Consider the following 25,155-nt stretch of genomic DNA (forward strand, 5'->3'; position numbering starts at 1 on the left):
GGAGTACATCAGGGTATATGTAAGCTGTGCGGAGTACATCAGGGTATATGTTAGCTGGGTGGAGTGCATCAGGATATATGTAAACTGGGCGGAGTACATCAGGATATATGTAATATGCGCAGAGTACATCAGGGTATATGTAAGCTGTGTGTAGTACATCAGGGTATATGTAATATGCGCGGAGTACATCAGGATATATGTAAACTGTGGAGTACATCAGGATATATGTAAACTGTGGGGTACATCAGGATATATGTAAACTGTGGGGTACATCAGGGTATATGTAATATGTGCGGGTACATCAGGCTATATGCAAGCTGTGAGGAGTACATCAGGGTATATGTAAGCCGTGCGGAGTACATCAGGGTATATGTTAGCTGGGTGGAGTGCATCAGGATATATGTAAACTGGGCGGAGTACATCAGGATATATGTAAACTGGGCGGAGTACATCAGGGTATATGTAAGCTGTGCGGAGTACATTAGGGTATATGTAATATGCGCGGAGTACATCAGGATATATGTAAGCTGGGCGGAGTACATCAGGGTATATGTAAGCTGTGCGGAGTACATCAGGGTATATGTAAGCTGTGGAGTACATCAGGGTATATGTAAGCTGTGCGGAGTACATCAGGGTATATGTAAGCTGTGCGGAGTACATCAGGGTATATGTAAGCTGTGAGGAGTACATCAGGATATATGTAAGCTGTGGAGTACATCAGGGTATATGTAAGCTGTGGAGTACATCAGGGTATATGTAAGCTGTGCGGAGTACATCAGGGTATATGTAAGCTGTGCGGAGTACATCAGGGTATATGTAAGCTGTGCGGAGTACATCAGGGTATATGTAAGCTGTGCGGAGTACATCAGGGTATATGTAAGCTGGGCGGAGTACATCAGGATATATGTAAGCTGTGCGTAGCATAAATACGGTCAGAGTACGGATGCGTATCCATAGCCGCCCATATTTACGGAAGCGCCCATAGACTTCTATGGGAGAGTCCCTGCTGTAATTACTGATGAAAAATACGGTCGCGTGCGTGGGGCATAAGAAACTGCAGCTGCATCCCCCTCCTCCCTGTTTACAGTTTTTCACTAGATGGAACTTGCACGATCAACGATGTATCCAGTGACTCGGTGCTCATTTACACGAGCCGACGCACGCTGTACGGGGATGAGCGATGGTTAATACGATGGTCCGTGCTCGTACAGTTTACGTATTGTCGGCAGCACATCCCCTGTTTGTACGCTGTGGACAACGAGGATTTTTTGGGACGCATAAAAGATGTGATCAGCTGACCAATGAGTGCAGTTTATCGTCTGATCGTCGCTGCCCGTGATCGAAAACAAGCGCTCGTATGATTATCGGCATTGGTAAAGGGGTCTTAATGTCAATAAAAGGTTTTTTTTTTATATCACAACGTTTCTAAGCATTTTCTATAGAACTTGATAGAAACCCATCGAGCCTAAAATAGACCCATCCTGGAACCCAGGGGTATAAACAGGCTTTTCTTTACAGCCCGAGGTCTTGATGACGTCATTGAGACCGCGCGGTGATCGTGTATTATAATTATTATAGATTGTGGGAGATCAAACATCAGGATATAGTTTTGTTGGCTTTAGCGATGGTTTGAACATTTGGTGTACTTCTTCTATTAGCCACAAGGGGGCGATACATAACCTGGAAGAACGCAGTGCGGGAGCCTTTTGGTTTTTCTTGGCTTTTATATTGTGGGGCTATTATATAATCTATACCAGTGGTTCCCAACCGGGGTGCCGAGAGCTGTTCAGGGGTGCCGCGGCTCATCCACGGCAAAAATAAATAAATTTTTGTTTACATTTTTTAAATTTTTTTTTTGCTACAAGCTCCGCCCCCGACGTTGTAGCAGGCGTGACGCGCGGACGTCTGTTACAAGCACCGCCCACCGCTTCCCACTAGAAGCCTGACGGAGGGAGAGGAGCCATTAACACTGGGCAGGGTAAGTGGGTTTTCTTTACTTTCTTAGCAGTTGTGTGAGAAATGGAGCCAGGGGAATGTGGGTAGTTGTAGTTCTCTCCTCTTATACCTCCTCCCTGTAATGTCCTCTGATATCCCATAATAACAGCCTGGACATGCTGGGAGTTGTAGTCCTCTCCTCTTCTACCTCCTCCCTGTAATGTCCTCTGATATCCCATAATAACGTCCTGGACATGCTGGGAGTTGTAGTCCTCTCCTCTTCTACCTTCTCCCTGTAATGTCCTCTGATATCCCATAATAACGTCCTGGACATGCTGGGAGTTGTAGTCCTCTCCTCGTATACCTCCTCCCTGTAATGTCCTCTGATATCCCATAATAACAGCATGGACATGCTGGGAGTTGTAGTCCTCTCCTCTTATACCTCCTCCCTGTAATGTCCTCTGATATCCCATAATAACAGCCTGGACATGCTAGGAGTTGTAGTTCTCTCCTCTTAAACCTCCTCACTGTAATGTCCTCTGATATCCCATAATAACAGCCTGGACATGCTAGGAGTTGTAGTCCTCTTCTCTTATACATCCTCCCTGTAATGTCCTCTGATATCCCATAATAACGTCCTGGACATGCTGGTAGTTGTAGTCCTCTCCTCTTCTACCTCCTCCCTGTAATGTCCTCTGATATCCCATAATAAGGGGGGATTCACACGAGCGTGATTTGGCAGCGTGTAGGCCGCGTGGTTTTCGCGCGGCACGCAATGCCCTATAGAAGTCTATGGGGCAGTACACACAGTCCGTGTATTTTGCGCAGCGTTTGTTCGCTGCGCAAAATACGCGACAGGTTCAATAACTCTGCGTATTTCACGCATCACGCACCCATTGAAGTCAATGGGTGCGTGAAAACCAGTCAGGTCGCACGGAAGCTCTTCCGTGCGAACCGACTGAAACAGCGCACGAACTGTCAAAAGGATGAATGGAAACAGAAAAGCACCACGTGCTTTTCTGTTTCCAAGCATCCAAACGGAGTGTCTTTGCGAGGAGCGAACCCCGACAACCGAAGCTAACTTCACCGGGTTCGGCCAAACTCGTTTTGGCCGAACTCGGCAAAAAAATTTCCGGTCCGCGACGTCGGGAGACATTCACTGTGCATGGTGCTGAAAGAGTGAGGGTATGTGCACACACACTAATTACGTCCGTAATTGACGGACGTATTTCGGCCGCAAGTCCCGGACCGAACACAGTGCAGGGAGCCGGGCTCCTAGCATCATACTTATGTACGATGCTAGGAGTCCCTGCCTCGCTGCAGGACAACTGTCCCGTACTGAAAACATGATTACAGTACGGGACAGTTGTCCTGCAGCGAGGCAGGGACTCCTAGCATCGTACATAAGTATGATGCTAGGAGCCCGGCTCCCTGCACTGTGTTCGGTCCGGGACTTGCGGCCAAAATACGTCCGTCAATTCCGGACGTAATTAGTGTGTGTGCACATACCCTTAAACTGTTTCAGCACCATGGACAGTGACTTGCGATCCCAAAATACATGAACCTGTAAAAAAAACCGAAGTTCTAACTTACCGATTACTCCTGTCTCCTTCCTGCAGTCCGACCTCCCGGGATGACACTTCAGTTCAAGTGACAGCTCCAGCCAATCACAGGCCAAGCACAGGCTGCAGCCAATCACAGGCTGCAGCGGTCACTTGGACTGCCGCGTCATCCAGGGAGGTGGGGCCCGATGTCAAGAGAGGCGCGTCACCAAGGCAACGGCCGGGAAGTTCTCGGTAAGTAGGAACTTTATCTTTTTTTTTTACAGGTTTTTCGCTGTTGTGTTCGGCATTCACTGTCAAGGGTGCTGAAAGATTTAGCTCTTTCAGCACCTTGGACAGTGACGGGCGTCGACAAGCCTCATCTCTATGATGCCGGCTGCGCGAAAATCACGCAGCCGCGCATCAGACACGCATGACACACGCAGCTGTCAAATGTTTTTTGCGCTCGCAAAAACGCAACGTTCGTGTGAATCTGCCCTAACAGTCTGGACATGCTGGGAGTTGTAGTCCTCTTCTCTTATACCTCCTCCCTGTAATGTCCTCTGATATCCCATATTAAGTCTGGACATGCTGGGAGTTGTAGTCCTCTCCTCTTATACCTCCTCCTGTAAACTTTCTCTGATATCACATAACATCCTGGACATGCTGGGAGTTGTTGTTCTTATACATCCTTATTTATTCCTTCCCCAGGGGTAAGCACACTTTCTGTCTGTGATGGTCCCTTTACTAGAGGGGCAGATGGTTATTTTATCGGGGGGCGGGGGGACTGAGGCTGATGGTGGCTTTACTGGAGGGGGCTGATGGTCATTTTACTGGGGGGACGGAGGCTGATGGTGGCTTTACTGAGGGATCATTATAATGTGAGTGGGGGGCTGACGGTCATTACTGTGAGTGGGGGGCTGACGGTCATTACTGTGAGTGGGGGGCTGACGGTCATTACTGTGAGTGGGGGGCTGACGGTCATTACTGGGAGTGGGGGGCTGACGGTCATTACTGGGAGTGGGGGGCTGACGGTCATTACTGGGAGTGGGGGGGCTGACGGTCATTACTGGGAGTGGGGGGCTGACGGTCATTACTGGGTGTGGGGGGCTGACGTCATTACTGGGAGTGGGGGGGCTGACGGTCATTACTGGGAGTGGGGGGGCTGACGGTCATTACTGGGAGTGGGGGGCTGACGGTACATTTTCGCTGCTGCGTGTCTAGAGATCATATGGATTATTAGATGTTTTATTTCTGTATATTTGTACTGCATTGTTGCAGCTCATCGTCCTCCAGCTGCGGCCTTTCATTTCCATGACGACTGCTCCACTTTTCCTTTGCTCCAGTTTTAAATTTCCCACCTTTGTCTGGATTACGGATTCTCTGTAAGGTTCTGTGCACACGACCTATTTTCAGGCGTTTTACGCCTCGAATCACGCCTGAAAAGATGGCTCCATTACGTCTCCAAACATCTGCCCATTGCTTGCGGGATCTGCTGCGGGTAGCTCTTCTGTTGCCGCATTATTAAATAGATCATTGATGTCGCTGTTCTGGTAATTGATGCCACGAGGATCTATTGTATTCATTGATGCAGCGTGCGTTAATTACTGACATCCGGCAATCTCATATCTTCACCGTCAATGTCATCACTTTCATTGGTGGCATCAGTCAGTATAAAACCGCTCAGTTTATCCTACGTCACCTGTCATTCTGCTGAATTGTCACCGTCTCTTATCCGCTTAACTGATTGTATGACTCTCAGCAGCGTTTTACATCATCATGAAACCACCCCAGAAAAGCTCGTCCCGCAGGAAGTCGGCGCAGCCGCAGAAGAAACCTGCAGCTCCTCCTCAATCTCCGCCAAGTAAGAGAAAGTTGCACCTTGATCATCTTATCACTCTCATTATATATTTTATTTTAAAAATGAATTCCAGATAACCTCGGGTCGTGTAATACTAGATTGTAATCCGTTTCTCAGCTTTATATCAGAGGGTTCGTTTCTATGCAGGTAAAAATCTGTTACTTACCGAAATTTCTGTAGCACAAGGCCGCCACTAGGGGGAGCAAACTGAGGACTGATTTATATAGGCACAACATGAGCTGTATTATGTGCACAATCGTCTCCCCCTAGTGGTGGTTGCAGGAAGCACGTTACTATATGGCCCTGGGAAGGGAATCTGAGAACACAGCTCACACCCTTGAAGATATATTATGAAATGAGGGATCTAAGAATTTCCAACCTGCAGTCCGACCGCTCTATTCATTCCCTATGGTATCGCCGGAAATAGTCAAGTTTGACTGCTCCTTGCCCAATTATGCACTCTGCCGTGAGCGGCTCCGCGCAAGCAGGCGCGATGTTGTGACGTCAATTTGTGAGCCTTTTTTCTACTCCGTTTATGCAGCGTGTCGATGAGACGTGTTTTATCTCATCCACTTTGCTGCTACTGTATTATGCTGCCGATTTTTCCGCATTATAATACAGGTATATGCCGTATTTACGTAATGTGTGAACTGACTCTAACCCCTCCACCCACCCCCCCCCCCCCGCCAGTCCCCGCAAGAATGTTCTTGCATCAAACCGGTCCTCGGTGCAAAATAGGTTGGGGACCACTGCCATAGAGAATGACTTGAGTGACCACCACTCTGGGACCCGCACTCTTGTTAACAACCCGCAGCGATCCGGCATTTATCACCTATCTTGTGGATAGGTGAAAAATTATTTTCGTGGTACAACCCCTTTAATCAGGTATCAATGGGACTTGATGGACCCCAAATTATCAGTCATAGAAAAGTATCTCCCTGCAGCCACCACTAGAGGGAGCTCACTGCATACTGTTTTGTTACCAAGTTCAATGTACAACCATATACAATGAGCTCCCTCTAGTGGTGGCTGCAGGTAGCATGTTATGTTTTAAATCTGTTTACCTGATGTTCCTTGGGGGACATTAAGGTAATAGGCCATGTTCACACAGGGCAGATACGCGGCGTAAAAGTACACAGCGTATTGGCCCTGGGCACCGGAGATAATTCTGGCTGAAAAACTGCAGTTTTTCAGCTGGAATGTCCATAGAAGGTAGAAAAAAAAACATACTTACCCGTAGCCATGGTGACGTGTCCCTCTGATGTTCTGCAGCAGTCATATGGGATGAGACATCATCCCTGGAGGCCGGGTTGAACGCAGGAGCAGAGAGATCTGGGTAAGTTTGGCGGGTTTTTTTCCGCTGCGTCTGGATGAGATTTGTTTGAATCTCCTCCACTCTTCTGCTTCTGTATTACGCTGTGGAGTTTCCGCAATGAAATCGGTTGCAGAAAATCCGCCGTGTTTACCCTACGTGTGAACCCGGCCAGACAGTGAATTTCCATGTAGCGGGAGATTCATTTTCAGCTGTGATTATGGATTTCTTTCTTACAGGTAGAGGGGAAACAAGTCACAGACCGAGCACGCAACGAAGAAGACGCTACCGCCCAGGAGCCCGTGCGCTGATGGAAATAAGAAAGTACCAAAAATCAACCAATCTGCTCATTCAGAAAACCCCGTTTTTCCGCCTGGTGAGTGGATGTGTCCTCTGCGGCTGCTCCTCTTTATTGTCAGTGATATTCCCCTTTTATTCTTGCAGGTGAGAGAGATCTGCCTGAAGTATTCCCGCGGCGTGTTTTACTACTGGCAAAGCACCGCACTTATGGCGCTACAAGAGGTCAGTATCTCATACAATGCACTGTCCATGTAACGCATGGGTCAACCAGAGAGGGAGCTGCTCTTTGCAGTGGTTCACTACTCAGCCCCCGCCCCCTCTAACACATCCATATGCCCTAGCGGGACATTTGCATAGGGGTTGTGATGCATTGTGGGAGTTCCAGAGGCCAGACACCCCCCCCCCCCCCCACACCATCACTCTAGCTAACAGCTCATAAAAGTGAAATCTGATCAGTCCTTCGAGCTGTGTAGTAAATTATACCGGGAGTGCTGTCACTTTAAGAGGGACTAATGCTCTTCTGTATCCACAGTCAGCTGAGGACTTCCTCGTGAGTCTCTTTGAAGATTCTTACCTCTTCAGTCACCAGGCCAATAGGGGCACTCTCTTTGTGAAGGACATGCAGCTCGCACGGAGAATCCGAGGCATCCCGTATGAACTGTGATAACGCTGCCGTTTTATCTCTCAAGATTTGATGAAGAATGATCACGTGTAAATAGTTTTATATTAATGGAGAAAATCTATTGGGAAATACAAGTTTTACCATTGCATAAAAGATCCAGTTTGGAAGAGTAAACCGGCTTTAGCGCCCCCTCCTGACACTGGTTACAGTGGAGGTTTTTTCTTTGTTTTATCTGTTCATGGGAAAGTTGTTACAACCAATATGGCTGCCGCTGCAGTTTGCAGGGTGGTAGTGCAGTCGTTTTTCTGTCCAGCTATGTAATGGGTTATAGGGGTCCAGGATGTAGCACAGAAAATGACCACAAGGCGGTACTGCTGGACAAAACCGCTAACAAAGATGCTGGACACAACCGCTAATGAAACCTGATCTGGCCGACCTTCTAATTGTTCTGCTGAGTTTATGATCCGCTTCCTGTTTTTATTCTGTGAAGATTTGTTAATTTTTTCAAATAAAAAAAAAATGTATATTATAAGTTTGATCTTCATCGTTTTAGACTAATCTTCATAAGGGCTTGGATATGATCAATGACTCCAGCTTCGCTGTAGTTCAATACTCTTGCTCTGTCCCACCCCCATTCTTTACACTGCAGCTATGCTTGTTCAGAGTGTTTGCTGTGTGGGTGGGTGTGTGGGTTGGGTCCAGAATTATTTGGGCAGTGACACAATCTTCATGATTTGGGTTTTGCTGCCACCACATTGGATTTGAAATGAAACAACTGAGATGCAATTGAAGTTTAAACTTTCAGGTTTATTTCAAGGGGTTAAACAAAAATCTCCTGTGAAAAGTTTAGGAATTGCCACCATTTTTCTACACAACCTCCTCATTTCAGGTGATCAAAAGTGATTGGACAAATTAACATTACCATAAATGTTTTTTTTAATACTTTGTAGAGAATCCTTTGCAGGCAATGATGGCCTGAAGTCTGGAACCCATGGACATCACCAGACGCTGGGTTTCCTCCTTTGTTTTTTTTGTTTTTTATATTTCTAATTTTTTATTTTCAAGAAAAGAAATGGGGATACAGAAAAAGAAAAGGGGGTGACATGGGTACAGAAAAAGCCCATGAGGGCCGATCATTTCAACCTATATTTCAACAACAATAAGTAAATATGCAATCAAAGTCCTCCCAACATAGTACCATCAATACACTACAAGCATTAGTATAGCAAGACAGGAATACCAGCATTACACCCTCATCCGCCCCTCCATCACCCACATCTCAGTCAATTCTTAGTAACGATTGATTCAAATAGGGAAGTAAACGAAGGGTAGAAGGACAAAAGGAAGGGTGGGGGTATAGGGAAAATCTTAAGAGGGAGAAGGGGAGATGTTCTCCCCTCACTCTCCCCCCCCCACAGCACATCACAGACCAGAGAGAACTCAAGAGCTCCCTGGTTCTCCACTAATCAGTTCACCCATGGCCCTCTTGTGTCTGTCCGACTTGCAGAAGTCAAACCAATAGAACCAGGTTTTCTGAAACTGCGTTGCTCGTTCGGGTGCGGAATGGAGCAACTCCTCCATTCTCCGAATTTCGTGAATGCGCTCCAGCCATTGTCTAGTCACAGGAGGCTCAGAGGATCTCCAACCCCCCGGAATACAAGCCTTAGCTGCGTTAAGCAAATGTCTCACTAACATCTTCCTGTAGCGCCCCACAGGTATATCGTGGTGGTGCAGCAAAATCCATGCCGGATCATCTCCCAGCGAGATTCCTGTGATCTCCAGAATGATATCTTGAACCTCTGACCAATAGGTGCGAAGGTTCTCACAGCTCCAGAATATATGTAAAAGCGTTCCCTCTTCTCTGCCGCATCTCCAACATAAAGGAGAAACATCCGGGAACATTTTATGTAGCACATGTGGGACTCTGTACCAACGGGATAGTATTTTAAAACTGGTTTCCTGATAGGCGTTACTAATAGACGCCTTATGTGTGAGGAGCATGATCTTTTCCCTTTGCTCTTGTGTTAGAGTAATCTGAAGATCTCTTTCCCATTTCGTAATATATGGTGGGATGAAATCCTCAGCAGGAGTGAGCAGCACGCAGTAAAGACTGGACAGGGCCCGTCTCACATGCCCCGTTTGAGAACACAAAGTTTCAAAGGAAGATAGAGCTCGGTCATAGGAAGCCGGTGTAGGTAGTCTTGACAAGTAATGAGTCAATTGTAACGCCTGCCATTGGGATGCGTCCGGGAGACCCTCTGGCTGGGAAAGCTCTTCTCCACGCAGCCAGGGGCGTATTAGGGGTACTGGTGTGAGGGGCCCGGCCAAACCTAACTGAAAGGGGGGCCCGGCAACTGCCGCGACATTCTTTTGGTAGGACAAAACGGGCCCCTGCAATGGGGCCCGTTTTTTTCACCAAAAGAATGTCGTGAGCTGCTGCGGGCCCCCTCCCCATGGGGGGCCGTCAAACCGCGCGCGACCGATCGCACGCACAAGGAAACTCCCGCGCAGTCGCGAGCGCGCACCCACGAACGCCCGCACTCGAGACCGCCCGCGCGCGCACCAGCGAAAGCCCGGAAGCACGCACCCGCGATCGCCCTCGCGCGCACCCGCGAACGAAGCACGCGCAGCCGCGGTCACACATGGACAAAACTTACCTGGAGCCTGGCTGGAGGTGAAGGACTGGACGTCTGGACCGAAGACCTCGCCTGGAAGACAACGCCGGAAGAGGACTGGAGTGGGAGCAGCTCTTCTGACACGGTGAGTAAATTATCTCAAAGTGCTGTTTATGTATGGCCCTGTTCACACAGTATTTTGCAGGCAAAAAAAAATCTGCCTCAAAATTCCTTAAAGAATTTTGAGGCAGATTTTGACTTGCCCACACTATCTTGTCGCGTTTTTTTGCCGCGTTTTTTGCCTGCGGCGATTGAGGACAGCAGACAAAAAACGCAACGAAAAATGAATTTTCTGCCTCCCATTGATTTCGATGGGAGGTCAGAGGCGGAACCGCGGCAAGAAAGGACTTGCTGCTTTTTCTTTTTTCCGCGACTGGCTTCCATTGATTTCAGATTAAATCAATGGGAGGCGGTTTTGGAAGTTTTTTGGTGCTGATTCTGACGCAGTGTCCGAGTCAATATCAAGGCCCAAAAACTCTGTGAACTGGGCCTTATTGTTAGGGCTTATTCAGACGAACGTGTAATACGTCCGTGCAACGTGCGTGATTTTCACGCGCCTCGCACGGACCTATGTTAGTCTATGGGGCCGTGCAGACCGTCAGTGATTTTCACGCAGCGTGTGTCCGTGTGTCCGCTGCGTAAAACTCACGACATGTCCTATATTTGTGCGTGGTTGGCGCATCACGCACCCATTGAAGTCAATGGGAGCATGAAAATCACGCCCAGCACTTCCGCAGCAGTATAAACTATGACTGAAAACAGAAAAGCACCACGTGCTACAAACATACAAACAGAGTGTCATAATGATGGCGGCTGCGCAAAACTCACGCAGCCGCGCATCATACGCTGCTGACACACGGAGCTGTTATGGACCTTTTGCATGCGCAAAATGCCACGTTTTTTGCGCGTGCAAGAAGCACACGCTTGTGTGAATCCGGCCTTAGGGTAGGAACACACTAGGCATGAACACTGCAGATTTTATGCAACACATTTTATTGTGGAAAATCTGCAGCGTATAAGGGTATGTGCACACACACTAATTACGTCCGTAATTGACGGACGTATTTCGGCCGCAAGTAGTGGACTAAACACACTGCAGGGAGCCGGGCTCCTAGCATCATACTTATGTACGATGCTAGGAGTCCCTGCCTCTCCGTGGAACTACTGTCCAGTACTGAAAACATGATTACAGTACGGGACAGTTGTCCTGCAGAGAGGCAGGGACTCCTAGCATCGTACATAAATATGATGCTAGGAGCCCGGCTCCCTGCACTGTGTTCGGTCCGGGACTTGCGGCCGAAATACGTCCGTCAATTCCGGACGTAATTAGTGTGTGTGCACATGCCCTTACAGTCGCAGCAGAGTGGATGAGATATGAACAAATCTCATTCACACGCTGCAAAAAAAATGGACCTGCAGTGTGGCTTTTGGCTTTTTAAGCCGCAGCATGTCAATTTATTCTGTGGAATCGCTGCTCCTCTGTTGCGGAAATGCTGCGGTTCTGCCGCAAAAATCACAAAATGAGAAAAAAAAAAAGGTACTTTTTTAAATTTATAAAAAAGTTTAGACTTCCCCCGGCCGTAGTCCTGGTGACGCGATCCTCTATTCTTAGCGCAGCCCGGCCTCCTGTCATGACGTTTCATCCCATGTGACTGCTGCAGCGGTCACATGGTCTACAGCGTCATCCCAGGAGACGGGGCTACGTTCAGAAGAGAGAGATGCGTCACCAGGACTACGGCCGGGGCAAGTCTAAACTTTTTTTTTCCTGCAGGATTCCTGCAGCGGACAAGCCTCACGAAACCTGCGCCACTATTTGGTGCGGTTTTGCGGGCAGAATTCCCTTCGGCTACCGGGGCGGATAAGCTGTGTAGTTTTACTCAGCATATCCGCCTAGTGTGTCCCTTATGATGTCGCTCCTGGAGCTGCTGCCTGTCTCTAAATAGGCAGTTGGTCCAGTAGAATTTGGAATTTATTTATTTTTGTGAACCAGCTTAAAAAAATACAAAACTTTTGTGTTAGGGCCTGTTCACATCACCGTTCGCTTCCATTCCGGGGTTCCGTCTGAGGTTTCCGTCGGGTGAACCCCGCAACGGAAAGTGAAAGTGACAGCACAGTTTCCGTCACCCTTAGCGCAGTCGACTACGCTATTGATTCCGTCCGAAAACAAGCCGGAATGGTGACGAACGGAAACCATTAGCGATGTTTCCGTCACCATTGAGATCAACGGTGACGGAAGCATCGCTAATGGTTTCCGTTCGTCACCATTCCGGCAGGTTTTCGGACGGAATCAATAGCGTAGTCGACTGCGCTAATGGTGACGGAAGCTGTGCTGTCACTTTCACTTTCCGTTGCGGGGTTTACCCGACGGAAACCTCAGACGGAACCCCGGAACGGAAGCGAACGGTGATGTGAACAGGCCCTAACACAAAAGTTTTGTATTTTTTTAAGCAGGTTCACAAAAAAAAATAATTCCAAATTCTACTGGACCAACTGCCTATTTAGAGACCGGCAGCAGCTCCAGGAGCGACATCCAGGGCCGCCATCAGGAATTTCAGGGCCCCCTACAGCTACATTTTCTGGGCCCCCCTACCGTGGCACCGCCTGTTAACGGTACTCCGTCCAGTACTATATCATGGTACCCAGGGCCGCCATCAGGGGGGGTATTAGGGGTACTGATGTGAGAGGCCCGGCCAAACCTAATTGAAAGGGGGGCCTGGCAAGCTGCCGCGACTTGCCTTTGGTAGAAAAAAAACAGGCCCCTGCAATGGGGCCCGTTTTTTTCACCAAAAGAATGTCATGAGCTGCGGGCCCCCCTTTCAATTAGGTTTGGCCGGGCTTCTCACATCAGTACCCCTAATACCCCCCCTGATGGCGGCCCTGGGTAGCATGGGGGCCGTCAAACACCGCCGCCCGTGCGACCGATCACGCGCACCCGCAAACTCCCGCGCATGCGCACCGGCGACCGCCTGGAACCGCGCACCGAATTTTGAGGCAGATTTTGACCTGCCCACACTATCTTGCCGCGTTTTTTGCCTGCGGCGATTGAGGACAGCAGACAGAAAACGCAGCGAAAAATGCATTTTCTGCCTCCCATTGATTTAGATGGGAGGTCAGAGGCAGAACCGCGGCAAGAAAGGACGTGCTGCTTTTTCTTTTTTCCGCGACTGGCTCCCATTGATTTCAGATTAAATCAATGGGAGGCGGTTTTGGAAGTTTTTTGGTGCTGATTCTGACGCAGTGTCCGAGTCAATATCAAGGCCCAAAAACGCTGAACTGGGCCTTATTGTTAGGGCTTATTCAGACGAACGTGTAATACGTCCGTGAAACGTGTGTGATTTTCACGCGCCTTGCACGGACCTATGTTACTCTATGGGGCCGTGCGGACTGTCAGTGATTTTCACGCAGCGCGAGTCCGCTGCGTAAAACTCACGACATGTCCGATATTTGTGCATTGTTCGCGCATCACGCACCCATTGAAGTCAATGGGTGGGTGAAAATCACGCCCAGCACTTCCGCAGCCGTATAAGCTATGAATGAAAACAGAAAAGCACCACGTGCTACAAACATACAAACAGAGTGTCATAATGATGGCGGCTGCGCGAAAATCACGCAGCCGCGCATCATACGCTGCTGACACACGGAGCTGTTATGGACCTTTTGCAAGCGCAAAACGCCACGTTTTTGCGCGCGCAAAAAGCACACGCTTGTGTAAATCCGGCCTTAGGGTAGGAACACACTAGGCATGAACACTGCGGATTTTATGCAACACATTTTATTGTGGAAAATCCGCAGCGTATCACAGTCGCAGCAGAGGGGGTCAGATATGAACAAATCTCATCCACACGCTGCAAAAATAATGGACCTGCCGTGTGGCTTTTTGGCTTTTTAAGTCGCAGCATGTCAATGTATTCTGTGGAATCGCTGCTCCTCTGTTGCAGAAATGCTGCGGTTCTGCCGCAAAAATCACAAATGAGAAAAAAAAAAAAAGGCACTTTTTTAAATTTATAAAAAAGTTTAGACTTGCCCCGGCCGTAGTCCTGGTGACGCGATCCTCTATTCTTAGCGTAGCCCCGCCTCCTGCCATGACGTTTCATCCCATGTGACTGCTGCAGCGGTCACATGGTCTACAGTGTCAACCCAGGAGGCGGGGCTACGTTCAGAAGAGAGAGATGCGTCACTTAAACTACGGCCGGGGTAAGTCTAAACTTTTTTTTCCCTGCAGGATTCCCGCAGCGGACACGCCTCACGAAACCTGCGCCACTATTTGGTGCGGTTTTGCTGGCGGAATTCCCTGCGGCTCCCGGGATAAGCGGTGTAGTTTTACTCAGCATATCCGCCTAGTGTGTCCCTTATGATGTCGCTCCTGGAGCTGCTGCCGGTCTCTAAATAGGCAGTTGGTCCAGTAGAATTTGGAATTATTTTTTTTTGTGAACCAGCTTAAAAAAATACAAAACTTTTGTGTTAGGGCCTGTTCACATCACTGTTCGCTTCCGCTCCGGGGTTCCGTCTGAGGTTTCTGTCGGGTGAACCCCGCAACGGAAAGTGAAAGTGATAGCACAGCTTCCGTTTCCATCACCATTAGCGCAGTCGACTGCGCTATTAATTCCGTCCGAAAACCAGCCGGAAGTTTCATTGTGCGCGCGATCGGGTGCGCGCGCGCGGGCGGACGGTTTGACGGCCCCCCATGACGAGGGGAGGGGGCCCGCAGCAGCAGCAGCAGCAGCTCACGACATTCTTTTGGTGAAAAAAACGGGCCCCATTGCAGGGGCCCGTTTTTTCCTACCAAAAGAATGTCGAGGCAGTTGCCGGGCCCCCCTTTCAATTAGGTTTGGCCGGGCCCCTCACACCACTACCCCTAATACCCCCCTGATGGCGGCCCTGGCGACATCATAAGGGTAGGAACACACTAGGCGGATATGCTGAGTAAAACTACACAGCTTATCCGCCCCGGTAGCCGCAGGGAATTCCGACAGCAAAACCGCACCAAATAGTGGCGCAGGTTTCGTGAGGCTTGTCCGCTGCGGGAATCCTGCAGGGAAAAAAAAGTTTAGACTTGCCCCGGCCGTAGTCCTGGTGACGCATCTCTTTCTTCTGAACGTAGCCCCGCCTCCTGGGATGACGCTGTAGACCATGTGACCAGGTGACACTCTGTTTGTATGTTTGTAGCACGTGGTGCTTTTCTGTTTTCAGTCATAGTTTATACTGCTGCGGAAGTGCTGGGCGTGATTTTCACGCACCCATTGACTTCAATGGGTGCGTGATGCGCGAACAATGCACAAATATAGGACATGTCGTGAGTTTTACGCAGCGGACACACGGACACACGCTGCATGAAACTCACTGACAGTCTGCACGGCCCCGTAGAGTAACATAGGTCCGTGCGAGGCGCGTGAAAATCACGCACGTTGCACGGATGTATTACACGTTCGTCTGAATAAGCCCTAACAATAAGGCCCAGTTCAGAGTTTTTGGGCCTTGATATTGACTCTGACACTGCGTCAGAATCAGCACCAAACAACTTCCAAAACCGCCTCCCATTGATTTAATCTGAAATCAATGGGAGCCAGTCGCGGAAAAAAGAAAAAGCAGCACGTCCTTTCTTGCCGCGGTTCCGCCTCTGACCTCCCATCTAAATCAATGGGAGGCAGAAAATGCATTTTTCCCTACGTTTTTTGTCTGCTGTCCTCAATCGCCGCAGGCAAATAACGCGGCAAGATAGTGTGGGCAGGTCAAAATCTGCCTCAAAATTCGGTGCGCGGTTCCAGGCGGTCGCGGGTGCGCATGCGCGGGAGTTTGCGGGTGCGCGCGATCGGTCGCACGGGCGGCAGTGTTTGACGGCCCCCATGACGACCCCCATGCTACCCAGGGCCGCCATCAGGGGGGGCATTATGGGTACTGATGTGAGAGACCCGGCGAAACCGAATTGAAAGGGGGCCCGCAGCTCACGACATTCTTTTGGTGAAAAAAACGGGCCCCATTGCAGGGACCTGTTTTTTTTCTACCAAAGGCAAGTCGCGGCAGTTGCCGGGCCCCCCTTTCAATTAGGTTTGGCCGGGCCTCTCACATCAGTACCCATAATACCCCCCCTGATGGCGGCCCTGGGTAGCATGATATAGTGCTGGACGGAGTACCGTTAACAGGCGGTGCCACGGTAGGGGGGCCCAGAAAATTTAGCTGTAGGGGGCCCTGAAATTCCTGATGGCGACCCTGCACGCAGCCATGCATTGCCCCTATAAAAACGACTTACTCTAAAATGCTCCTGCTGTACCCATATCTTAAAGGTCTGATCTGACAGACCTGGGCCAAATTCCGGGTTACCCAAAACCGGAGTGAGGGGTGATAACAGTTGTGATATTCCCTCTCTACTCCGCACCTTTCTAAACACCTGTAAAGTTGGATATATGGTAGGATGATCACAAAATTATTTTTTTCTATATAATATTGCTTTTAGTATGTCATTAAAATAAATTTTATTTATTTGTGTTGTACTTTTTCTTTTTTTTCTTTCTTTTACTCTATGGGGGCTGCCATTTTTTTTTTATCTCTGTATGTGTCGATTAACGACGCATACAGAGATGGAATACGGCAGCTACAGGGCATAGGAGTCAATGAACGGGAGCCGTTCCATTGACCCTGCTCTCTGTCTCTGTACTGCGCAGACGCAGGTCAGAGTCACACAGCAGAGCAGCTGTTTGCAGGGAGATAGCAGGCGCCATACTGAAGACCAGCTGCACTGCAGGTAAGGTGTGTGTCTCTGTCTGTCCCACTCTCTATCTCACAGACCCCCGCTCTCGTGACCCCCGACGGGCCCCCCCCCCTTGTATGAAGGACACATGATGCAACTGTACTGGGAAAGCCCTGAACGATAAATCTCTCTAGTTGTGCTGAGACTGTTTGGGGATGTGACTAATGAACCTCTCACACTCCAGTAGGAGGGGTAATGGTGGTCACCCAGCTTTCCCAGACCCCTGAACGATAAATCTCTCTAGTTGTGCTGAGACTGTTTGGGAATGTGACTAATTAACCTCTCAGTCTCAGCACAACTAGAGAGATTTATCGTTCAGGGGTCTGGGAAAGCTGGGTGACCACCATTACCCCTCCTACTGGAGTGTGAAAGGTTCATTAGTCACATCCCCAAACACACTCCAGTAGGAGGGGGTAATGGTGGTCACCCAGCTTTCCCAGACCCCCGAACGATAAATCTCTAGTTGTGCAAAATCAAGTGTAATCAAGCATTTTTTTTAATGTGCTTTTTGGCATGTAAAATGTGCAAAAAATACACGGCGTGTGAACCGGTCAACTGAAAAGTCATTCTCTTCACTTTCATCATTCTAAGGGTATGTTCACAGGCAGTGTTTTCAGCTGAAAAATCGGAAGCAGGACGCCTGCAAGCGTCTGCCCATTGGTTTCAATGGGAGATACGGCGTTCTGTTCCGACAGGGCGTTTTTTACGTGGTCGTTTTCCAAAACCGGCACGTAAAAAGACGCCCGCCAAAATGAAGTGTATATCACTTCTTGGGACGTTTTTGGAGCCGTTTTTAATTGACTTTATAGAAAAACAGCTCCAAAAACGGCCGTAAAAACGTGAGTTAGATTAAAAAATGGCTGAAAATCAGGAGCAGTTTTCCCTTTGTTTAGTAAGCGTGTGAAAATACACTTAGCCTTTTGGTGTTTCCTATAACTTCTGCCAGATGCAGAATCACACCCAAAATGGCTGCCGGACACTGCTTAGCAATTTGAAGACACCTTTTCCTGGCTTGTGGGAGGGGGGGGGGGTGAGATTCCCTCCCACATTTACGGCAGCTGTGAGTCAGGTTGCTTTGCCTTATTCACCTTGCTGTAATTCTGGGAAGTTCTCCCCCTGGTGGCCAACATGGGAAAACATGTCAAATTATTATTTAATTTTTAATACTTTCCACCATATGGAAGAAAAAAAAAATATAGCAAAAAAACGTAAAAAATATAATAGCAATAAGTAACAACACTTAAAAAAAAAAGGTTTAATTCGCGACACATTCCTTTTAAGGCAGCAGAATAGGCTAGTAAAGCTCTGTATATTGGCACACACCTCACACTCCATTACGGACCATAATTGCAGATAAAAATACTCATCCATTCATTTCTATTGCAAATGGACACCTCCTATATTTACAGGGCCACCTGATCGCATCCTGCAATATTGACACAGATTAAAGAGAACCTTTAATCTTTAAAGGGAAGGTGTCGCGCAAATTTATTAATTTTTTTATATGTTATTGCTTTTAGTATGTTATTAAAATAAATTTTATTTATTATGTTTTTGTGTTGTACTTTTTTATTACTATTACTTTTACTTCACTTCACTATGTGGGCTGCCATTTTATTTTCATCTCTGTATGTGTCGATTAACGACACATACAGAGATGGAATACGGCACATACATCCCCATAGAGAATGCGAACGGGAGCCGTTTCATTCACTATAGCGTACGCCGTCTGTGTGGGAACGGCACATGCGCCGCTCCCACACAGTCCAAAAGGAAGGTCTTCAGCCGAGCGACATCCGGCGCCATTTTCATGTGGACCGGAAGTCGCGGCCGGACAGTAAGATGACTACTTACGGTCGCGGCTTCCGTCCATTTGTTCAGAAGCAAGGACTAGGAGCGGACGGAGCGGCGGCGGCAGGAGCAGGTAAGTTATGTTTGTGTATGTTCGTGTTATACTGTGTATTTACCACTGTATCTAATCCTCCTACACTGTACATTCGCTCAAAAAATGGCGACACACAGTGTAGGAGGTTTGAACATTCAACCCCCTCCTTTCTCCTGGCACTAGCCAGGATAAAGGAGGGGGGATTGTTTGAGGACGCTAAAGCGAGTGTGTCTTCTCCAATTTTGCAGCATAAAGCAATGAGGTTGCTTTACCACATGCCAATGCTGCAATTTTGGGAATTTCTCCCTCTAGTGACCAGCACATGGAAATGTTATAAATTAGAATCTAATTTATAATATTTCCTGACTTGTGAAAAAATGTTAAAAAATTAGAACAATGTTTAATCATTTATATACTAACAGTTTAACTAAAAAAACAAAAAACATTTTTCTAGCGACACATTCCCTTTAAGCTAAAGAAATGCAGCTCGATCGCGTTGAGATCTGGTGACTCGGTCATTGCAGAATATTCCACTTTTTTGCCTTATATACTCCTGGGTTGCTTTCGCAGAATGTTTTGGGTCATTGTCCATCTGTCCTGTGAAGCAACGTCCAATCACCTGCTGCATGTGGTTGAATCTGAGCAGAAAGTAAATCCCTGAACACTTCAGAATTCATCCGGCCGCTTCTGTCTTCAGTCACATCATCAACAAACACTAGTGACCCAGTGCCAGGCAGCAATGCATGCCCATGCCACCACACTGCCCCCGCCATGCCACCACATTGCTACACATGCTATACATGTGTTACACAGGATGTGGTGTGCTTTGGATCATGAGCCGTTCGAGCCTTCTCCATACTTTCTTCCTCCCATCATTCTGGTGCAGGTTGATCTTAGTTACATGCTGTTCCAGAACTGGGCGGCTTCTTTACTTGTTGTTTGGTAAAGTCTAATCTGGCCTTTCTGAGGCTGATTAATGGTTTTCACCTTGTGAACCCTGTGTATTTGCTCTCATGAAGTCTTCTCTTTATGGTGGACTTAGATACTGATCCACCTACTTCCAGGAGAGTGTTCGTCACTTGGGTAGATGTTGTGAAGGGGTTTTCTTCACCATGGAAAGGATTCTGCGATCATCCACCACTCTTGTTTTACGTGGACGTCCAGGCCTTTTGGAGTTCCTGAGATCACCAGTGTGCTCTTTTTTTTTCTTTTTTTTTTTAAGAGTATACCAAACTGTTGATTTGGCCACTCCTGACATTTGTGCTTCTCTCTGATGGATTTCTTCATTTTTTTTCAGCCTAGCGATGGTCGGTTTCACTTGCATTGAGAGCTCCTTTCACCTCATGTTGTGGGTTCACAGCAACAGCTTCCAAATGCAAATCCCACACCTGGAATCAACTCCAGACCCTTTACCTGCTTAATTGGTGATGGAATAACGAGGGAATAGCCCATGCAGCCCATTAAATAGCCTATTGAGATAATTGTCCAATTACCTTTTGGTCCTTTGAAAAAGAGGCAGCTACATATTAAAGAGCTATAAGGGTATGTTCACACGGCCTATTTTGGGTATTTTTTCGGCCCGCATAACACATTGCCTTGTTGTGCCAATAAAGATTTTCTAGACCCGCTGTAAACCATTTTACCCGTAAGTCACAGGCTACAGCGGGGATTCCCAACCAGTGGCTCATGAGCCACCTATTGCCTGCTGTATGGCTGACCATAGGAGTCCTTCGTAATGACCATGTGAATCGTCAATTTACATTGTTCCAGCAGAATGGGTGCTGGTCTCGGTGCAAGTCTCCTTAAAGAAGTGACCACATCTAATGCTTGGCGCACTGGTCGTCACTTTTTTAGTGCCAGTGTCATTTTTATTATTTCTAGTTTTGGAAGTAAAGCAGTTTTAGTAATAAAATACCACAAAAAAAACCCGGACCCTCACATACCTTGACCCCAGAAGCTGAGACGATAGATGGGGCCGTATTTCTGGGCCAGGCGCATGAAATGTCGAGGAAGATCACTGCGCCCCAGATCCATCAGATTCCCGATGAAGGGCAGTGGTGCGGGACGCGGAGGGCGCTGGTTCTGGTCGAGTCCTGACAGGCGACATTTGGAGTGGGAACATCTTAAGTATAGAAAGAAGAGGACGACGAGGGCCGGCAGCAGCAGAGGGACCATAGTGAAGCTGAAGACTTAGGCCTCATGCACACGACCGTAGCCATGTGCACGGCCGTGAATTTCGGGTCAGCCGGCTGCGGACTGTCAGCCACGAGCCGCCCGCAAATCGCGGGACATGCACATGGCCGCGGCCATTATTTTCAATGAGCCCGGACCGCAGAAGACAGCCGTAATAAGACAGGTCCGTTCTTTCTGCGGTGCGGGCTCCCGGGCCATGCACAGACCGTAAAAACTACAGTCGTGTGCATTGCCCCAGAAAAATGAATGGGGCCGCAATTCTCCCGTGGATTTTCGGGGGAATTGCGGCCGCAAAAGCACGTTCGTGTAGATGGGGCCTTAGGAGATGCTGGGTGTATATGTAGAGACAGGCGTAACCTTGAGGACAGGAAATATACAGAGGGAGGCATGGAGATTGATAGGAGAGGAGGCAGCGTACACAGGGTGAGCACTCAGTGTGGAGAAGACACATTTTATGCACAGCCATAAATTGAGTGGAGTTCCCCTTTAATAACCTCACCAGGTGGCAAGGCCCTGGCATGCTGGGAGTCGTAGTTTCACAACCGCTGGAGAGTCTCCGCTCTAGAGGATCACAAGCTTCAGGCTGCACATGCCCAGTACAGTGGACTCCTCAGCCTGGGATCACTGCAAGTCCAAATTACATTGGCGGCAAGATTTGGGGGCTCTGAACTCCTCTCTACAGCAATCTACAAATTATATCACATCGCCTACAGGTCCTGCGCACTACATTGCCCAGGTGCTGTGCGGTTTATCTATAGGGTGGATGGGGCCCTTTAAATGATGGAGTTTCTATTCACAGCCCAAGATCCTGTGACCGTGACCTTCCCCTGTGTTTTATCGCTTCATCTAATGAATGACAGGACTGTACTGACCTTGGGCGCAGACGGAGGGTGAGCGGAGAATAAGTCAAGGAGAGATGAATGATGGATAAGACAAATGAAACGAGGCCTCCATGTGTGTAATGTAATATGCAGTGTTTGTGTGTGTGTGTGTGTGTATACACATACACATACACACACACACACATTATACATACACACATACATATATATATATATATATATATATATATATATATATACACAAATACACTACCGTTCGAAAGTTTAGGGTCACTTAGAAATTTCCTTATTTTTGAAAGAAAAGCACAATTTTTTTCAATGAAGATAACATTAAATTAATCAGAAATACACTCTATACATTGTTAATTTGGTAAATGACTATTCTAGCTGCAAACTTCTGGTTTTTAATGCAATATCTACATAGGTGTATAGAGGCCCATTTCCAGCAACCATCACTCCAGTGTTCTAATGGTACATTGTGTTTGCTAACTGTGTTAGAAGGCTAATGGATGATTAGAAAACACTTGAAAACCCTTGTGCAATTATGTTAGCAACGCTGTAAACAATTTTGCTCTTTAGAGGAGATATAAAACTGATCTTCCTTTGTGCTAGTTGAGAATCTGAAGCATTACATTTGTGGGTTCGATTAAACTCTCAAAATGGCTAGAAAAAGAGAACTTTCATGTGAAACTCGACAGTCTATTCTTGTTCTTAGAAATGAAGGCTATTCCATGCGAGAAATTGCCAAGAAACTGAAGATTTCCTACAACGGTGTGTACTACTCCCTTCAGAGGACAGCACACACAGGCTCTAACCAGAGTAGAAAGAGAAGTGGGAGGCCACGCTGCACAACTGAGCAACAAGACAAGTACATTAGAGTTTCTAGTTTGAGAAATAGACACCTCACAGGTCCTCAACTGGCAGCTTCATTAAATAGTACCCGCAAAACAAACGCCAGTGTCAACGTCTACAGTGAAGAGGCGACTCCGGGATGCTGGCCTGCAGGGCAGAGTGGCAAAGAAAAAGCCATATCTGAGACTGGCTAATAAAAGGAAAAGAATAATATGGGCAAATGCACACAGACATTGGACAAAGGAAGATTGGAAAAAAGTGTTATGGACAGACGAATCGAAGTTTGAGGTGTTTGGATCACACAGAAGAACATTTGTGACACGCAGAACAACTGAAAAGATGCTGGAAGAGTGCCTGATGCCATCTGTCAAGTATGGTGGAGGTAATGTGATTGTCTGGGGTTGCTTTGGTGCTGGTAAAGTGGGAGATTTGTACAAGGTAAAAGGGATTTTGAATAAGGAAGGCTATCACTCCATTTTGCAACGCCATGCCATACCCTGTGGACGGCGCTTGATTGGAGCCAATTTCATCCTACAACAGGACAATGACCCAAAGCACACCTCCAAATTATGCAAGAACTATTTAGGGAAGAAGCAGGCAGCTGGTATTCTATCTGTAATGGAGTGGCCAGCGCAGTCACCAGATCTCAACCCCATAGAGCTGTTGTGGGAGCAGCTTGACCGTATGGTACGCAAGAAGTGCCCATCAAGCCAATCCAACTTGTGGGAGGGACTTCTAGAAGCATGAGGTGAAATTTCTCCCAATTACCTCAGCAAATTAACAGCTAGAATGCCAAAGGTCTGCAATGCTGTAATTGCTGCAAATGAAGCATTCTTTGACAAAAGCAAAGTTTGAAGGAGAAAATTATTATTTCAAATAAAAATCATTATTTCTAACCTTTCTCAATGTCTTGACTATATTTTCTAGTCATTTTGCAACTCATTTGATAAATATAAGCGTGAGTTACCCCAAACTTTTGAACGGTAGTGTATACAAAAAAAGATAAGGCTACATGTCTATATTCTCCCAGTGATCTGCATGTGAGTGTAAAAGCCCTTTAGGCCTCATTCACACCAAGTTTTTTTTTAACTGTGGTTTTTAATATACTTATATTACTTATATAGGTCAGGTCTCTATGCTCTATTTTCTCATGAGCTTCTCAGATGGGGGTTACCAGGAACTAGGAAACCCCTCTAGGTCTATTCATGCTCAGGGCCGACCTTATTGGTGTGCGACCTGTGCCATTGCACAGGTCTCCATTCCCCTGCTTGTGTTTCAGAAGCACCCGGGCCTGGCGAATCAGCAGCTGCATTTCCGTCCGGTCGCTTCTTCGGTCAGTGGCGTCACTATCGTTGTAGCAGCCAAAGCGGCTACTAGCGGCAACACCGGGCATGAGGGTGCACGTGCCTCCCGCCTGGACGGCTCCCCCATGTTATCTCCCTTCTCTTCTATCTACTAGGCCAGTGGTTCCCAACCAGGGTACCGCGAGAACACTTCAAGGGTGCCGCAACATTCCTCTGAACCACGGCCATGCTTTCTCTCCTCCTCCTCACAGCGTGCAGTGCATGGGAGGAGAAGGGGATTTTTTGCAGCCTCTGTAGATGGCACCCCCCACCCCACCTTCCTGTATATAGCACCCCCCCTTCCTGTACATAGCTCCACTGTAGCTCCCTGAAGGAGCGGAATCCCCCTGTGGCCGGGGATTATATGGACAGTGACATCAGGTGCAACTCGTGAAGTGGAATCCCCGCCTACAGGGTTGCTGGCGCAGTGATTTGGCTCCAGGCGAAGCCCCTGACGTCACTGTCAATAAAAGGACAGAGACGTCAGGAGCTTCTCATGGAGTGGAATCCCCGGTCACAGTGTCGTCAACGCTGTGGATGGGGATTCCGCTTCAGGAGTTGCCCCTGATGTCACTGGACAGAGACATCAAGCTCTCCATCCAGGAACGGAAACCGCAGCCACAGGGGGATTCCGCTCCTTCAGGGAGCTATAGTGCCGCTATCTACAGAAGGGGGGTGCTACCTACAAGGGGGCTGTGTGGCACTACCTACAAGGGGGCTGTGGGGCACTACCTACAAGGGGGCTGTGGGGCACTACCTACAAGGGGGCTGTGTGGCACTACCTACAAGGGGGCTGTGTGGCACTACCTACAGGGGCTGTGTGGCACTACCTACAGGGGGCTGTGTGGCACTGCCTACAAGGTGAAGGTGGGGGATTATGGCACTGTCTACAGGGACAGGTACGGGGGCACTATCTACAGGGGGACACTATCTACAAGGGGGGGGGTGGCTGTGTGTGGCAGCCAGGGGAGGTGGGCATTATACTGTATGGAGGCCACTAGGCGGACATATTATACAGTGTAGGGGCACTACAGGGAGCAATATACTGT

At 48.1% G+C, this 25,155-nt stretch overlaps 1 long non-coding RNA gene across 1 annotated transcript in view; it reads left to right on the top strand.

Moving 5' to 3' along the window:
• Positions 1–1,690: 1,690 nt before the first annotated feature.
• LOC142761180 (uncharacterized) overlaps positions 1,691–25,155 on the top strand; it is a 233,307-nt gene continuing 209,842 nt past the window's right edge. The window contains exon 1 of the long non-coding RNA XR_012883539.1: positions 1,691–1,978. This is a non-coding gene — a long non-coding RNA (uncharacterized LOC142761180). The remainder of the gene's footprint in view (positions 1,979–25,155) is intronic.

Source organism: Rhinoderma darwinii, chromosome 4 (genome assembly GCF_050947455.1).
Source record: "Rhinoderma darwinii isolate aRhiDar2 chromosome 4, aRhiDar2.hap1, whole genome shotgun sequence".
Classification (NCBI taxonomy): Eukaryota; Metazoa; Chordata; class Amphibia; order Anura; family Rhinodermatidae; genus Rhinoderma; species Rhinoderma darwinii.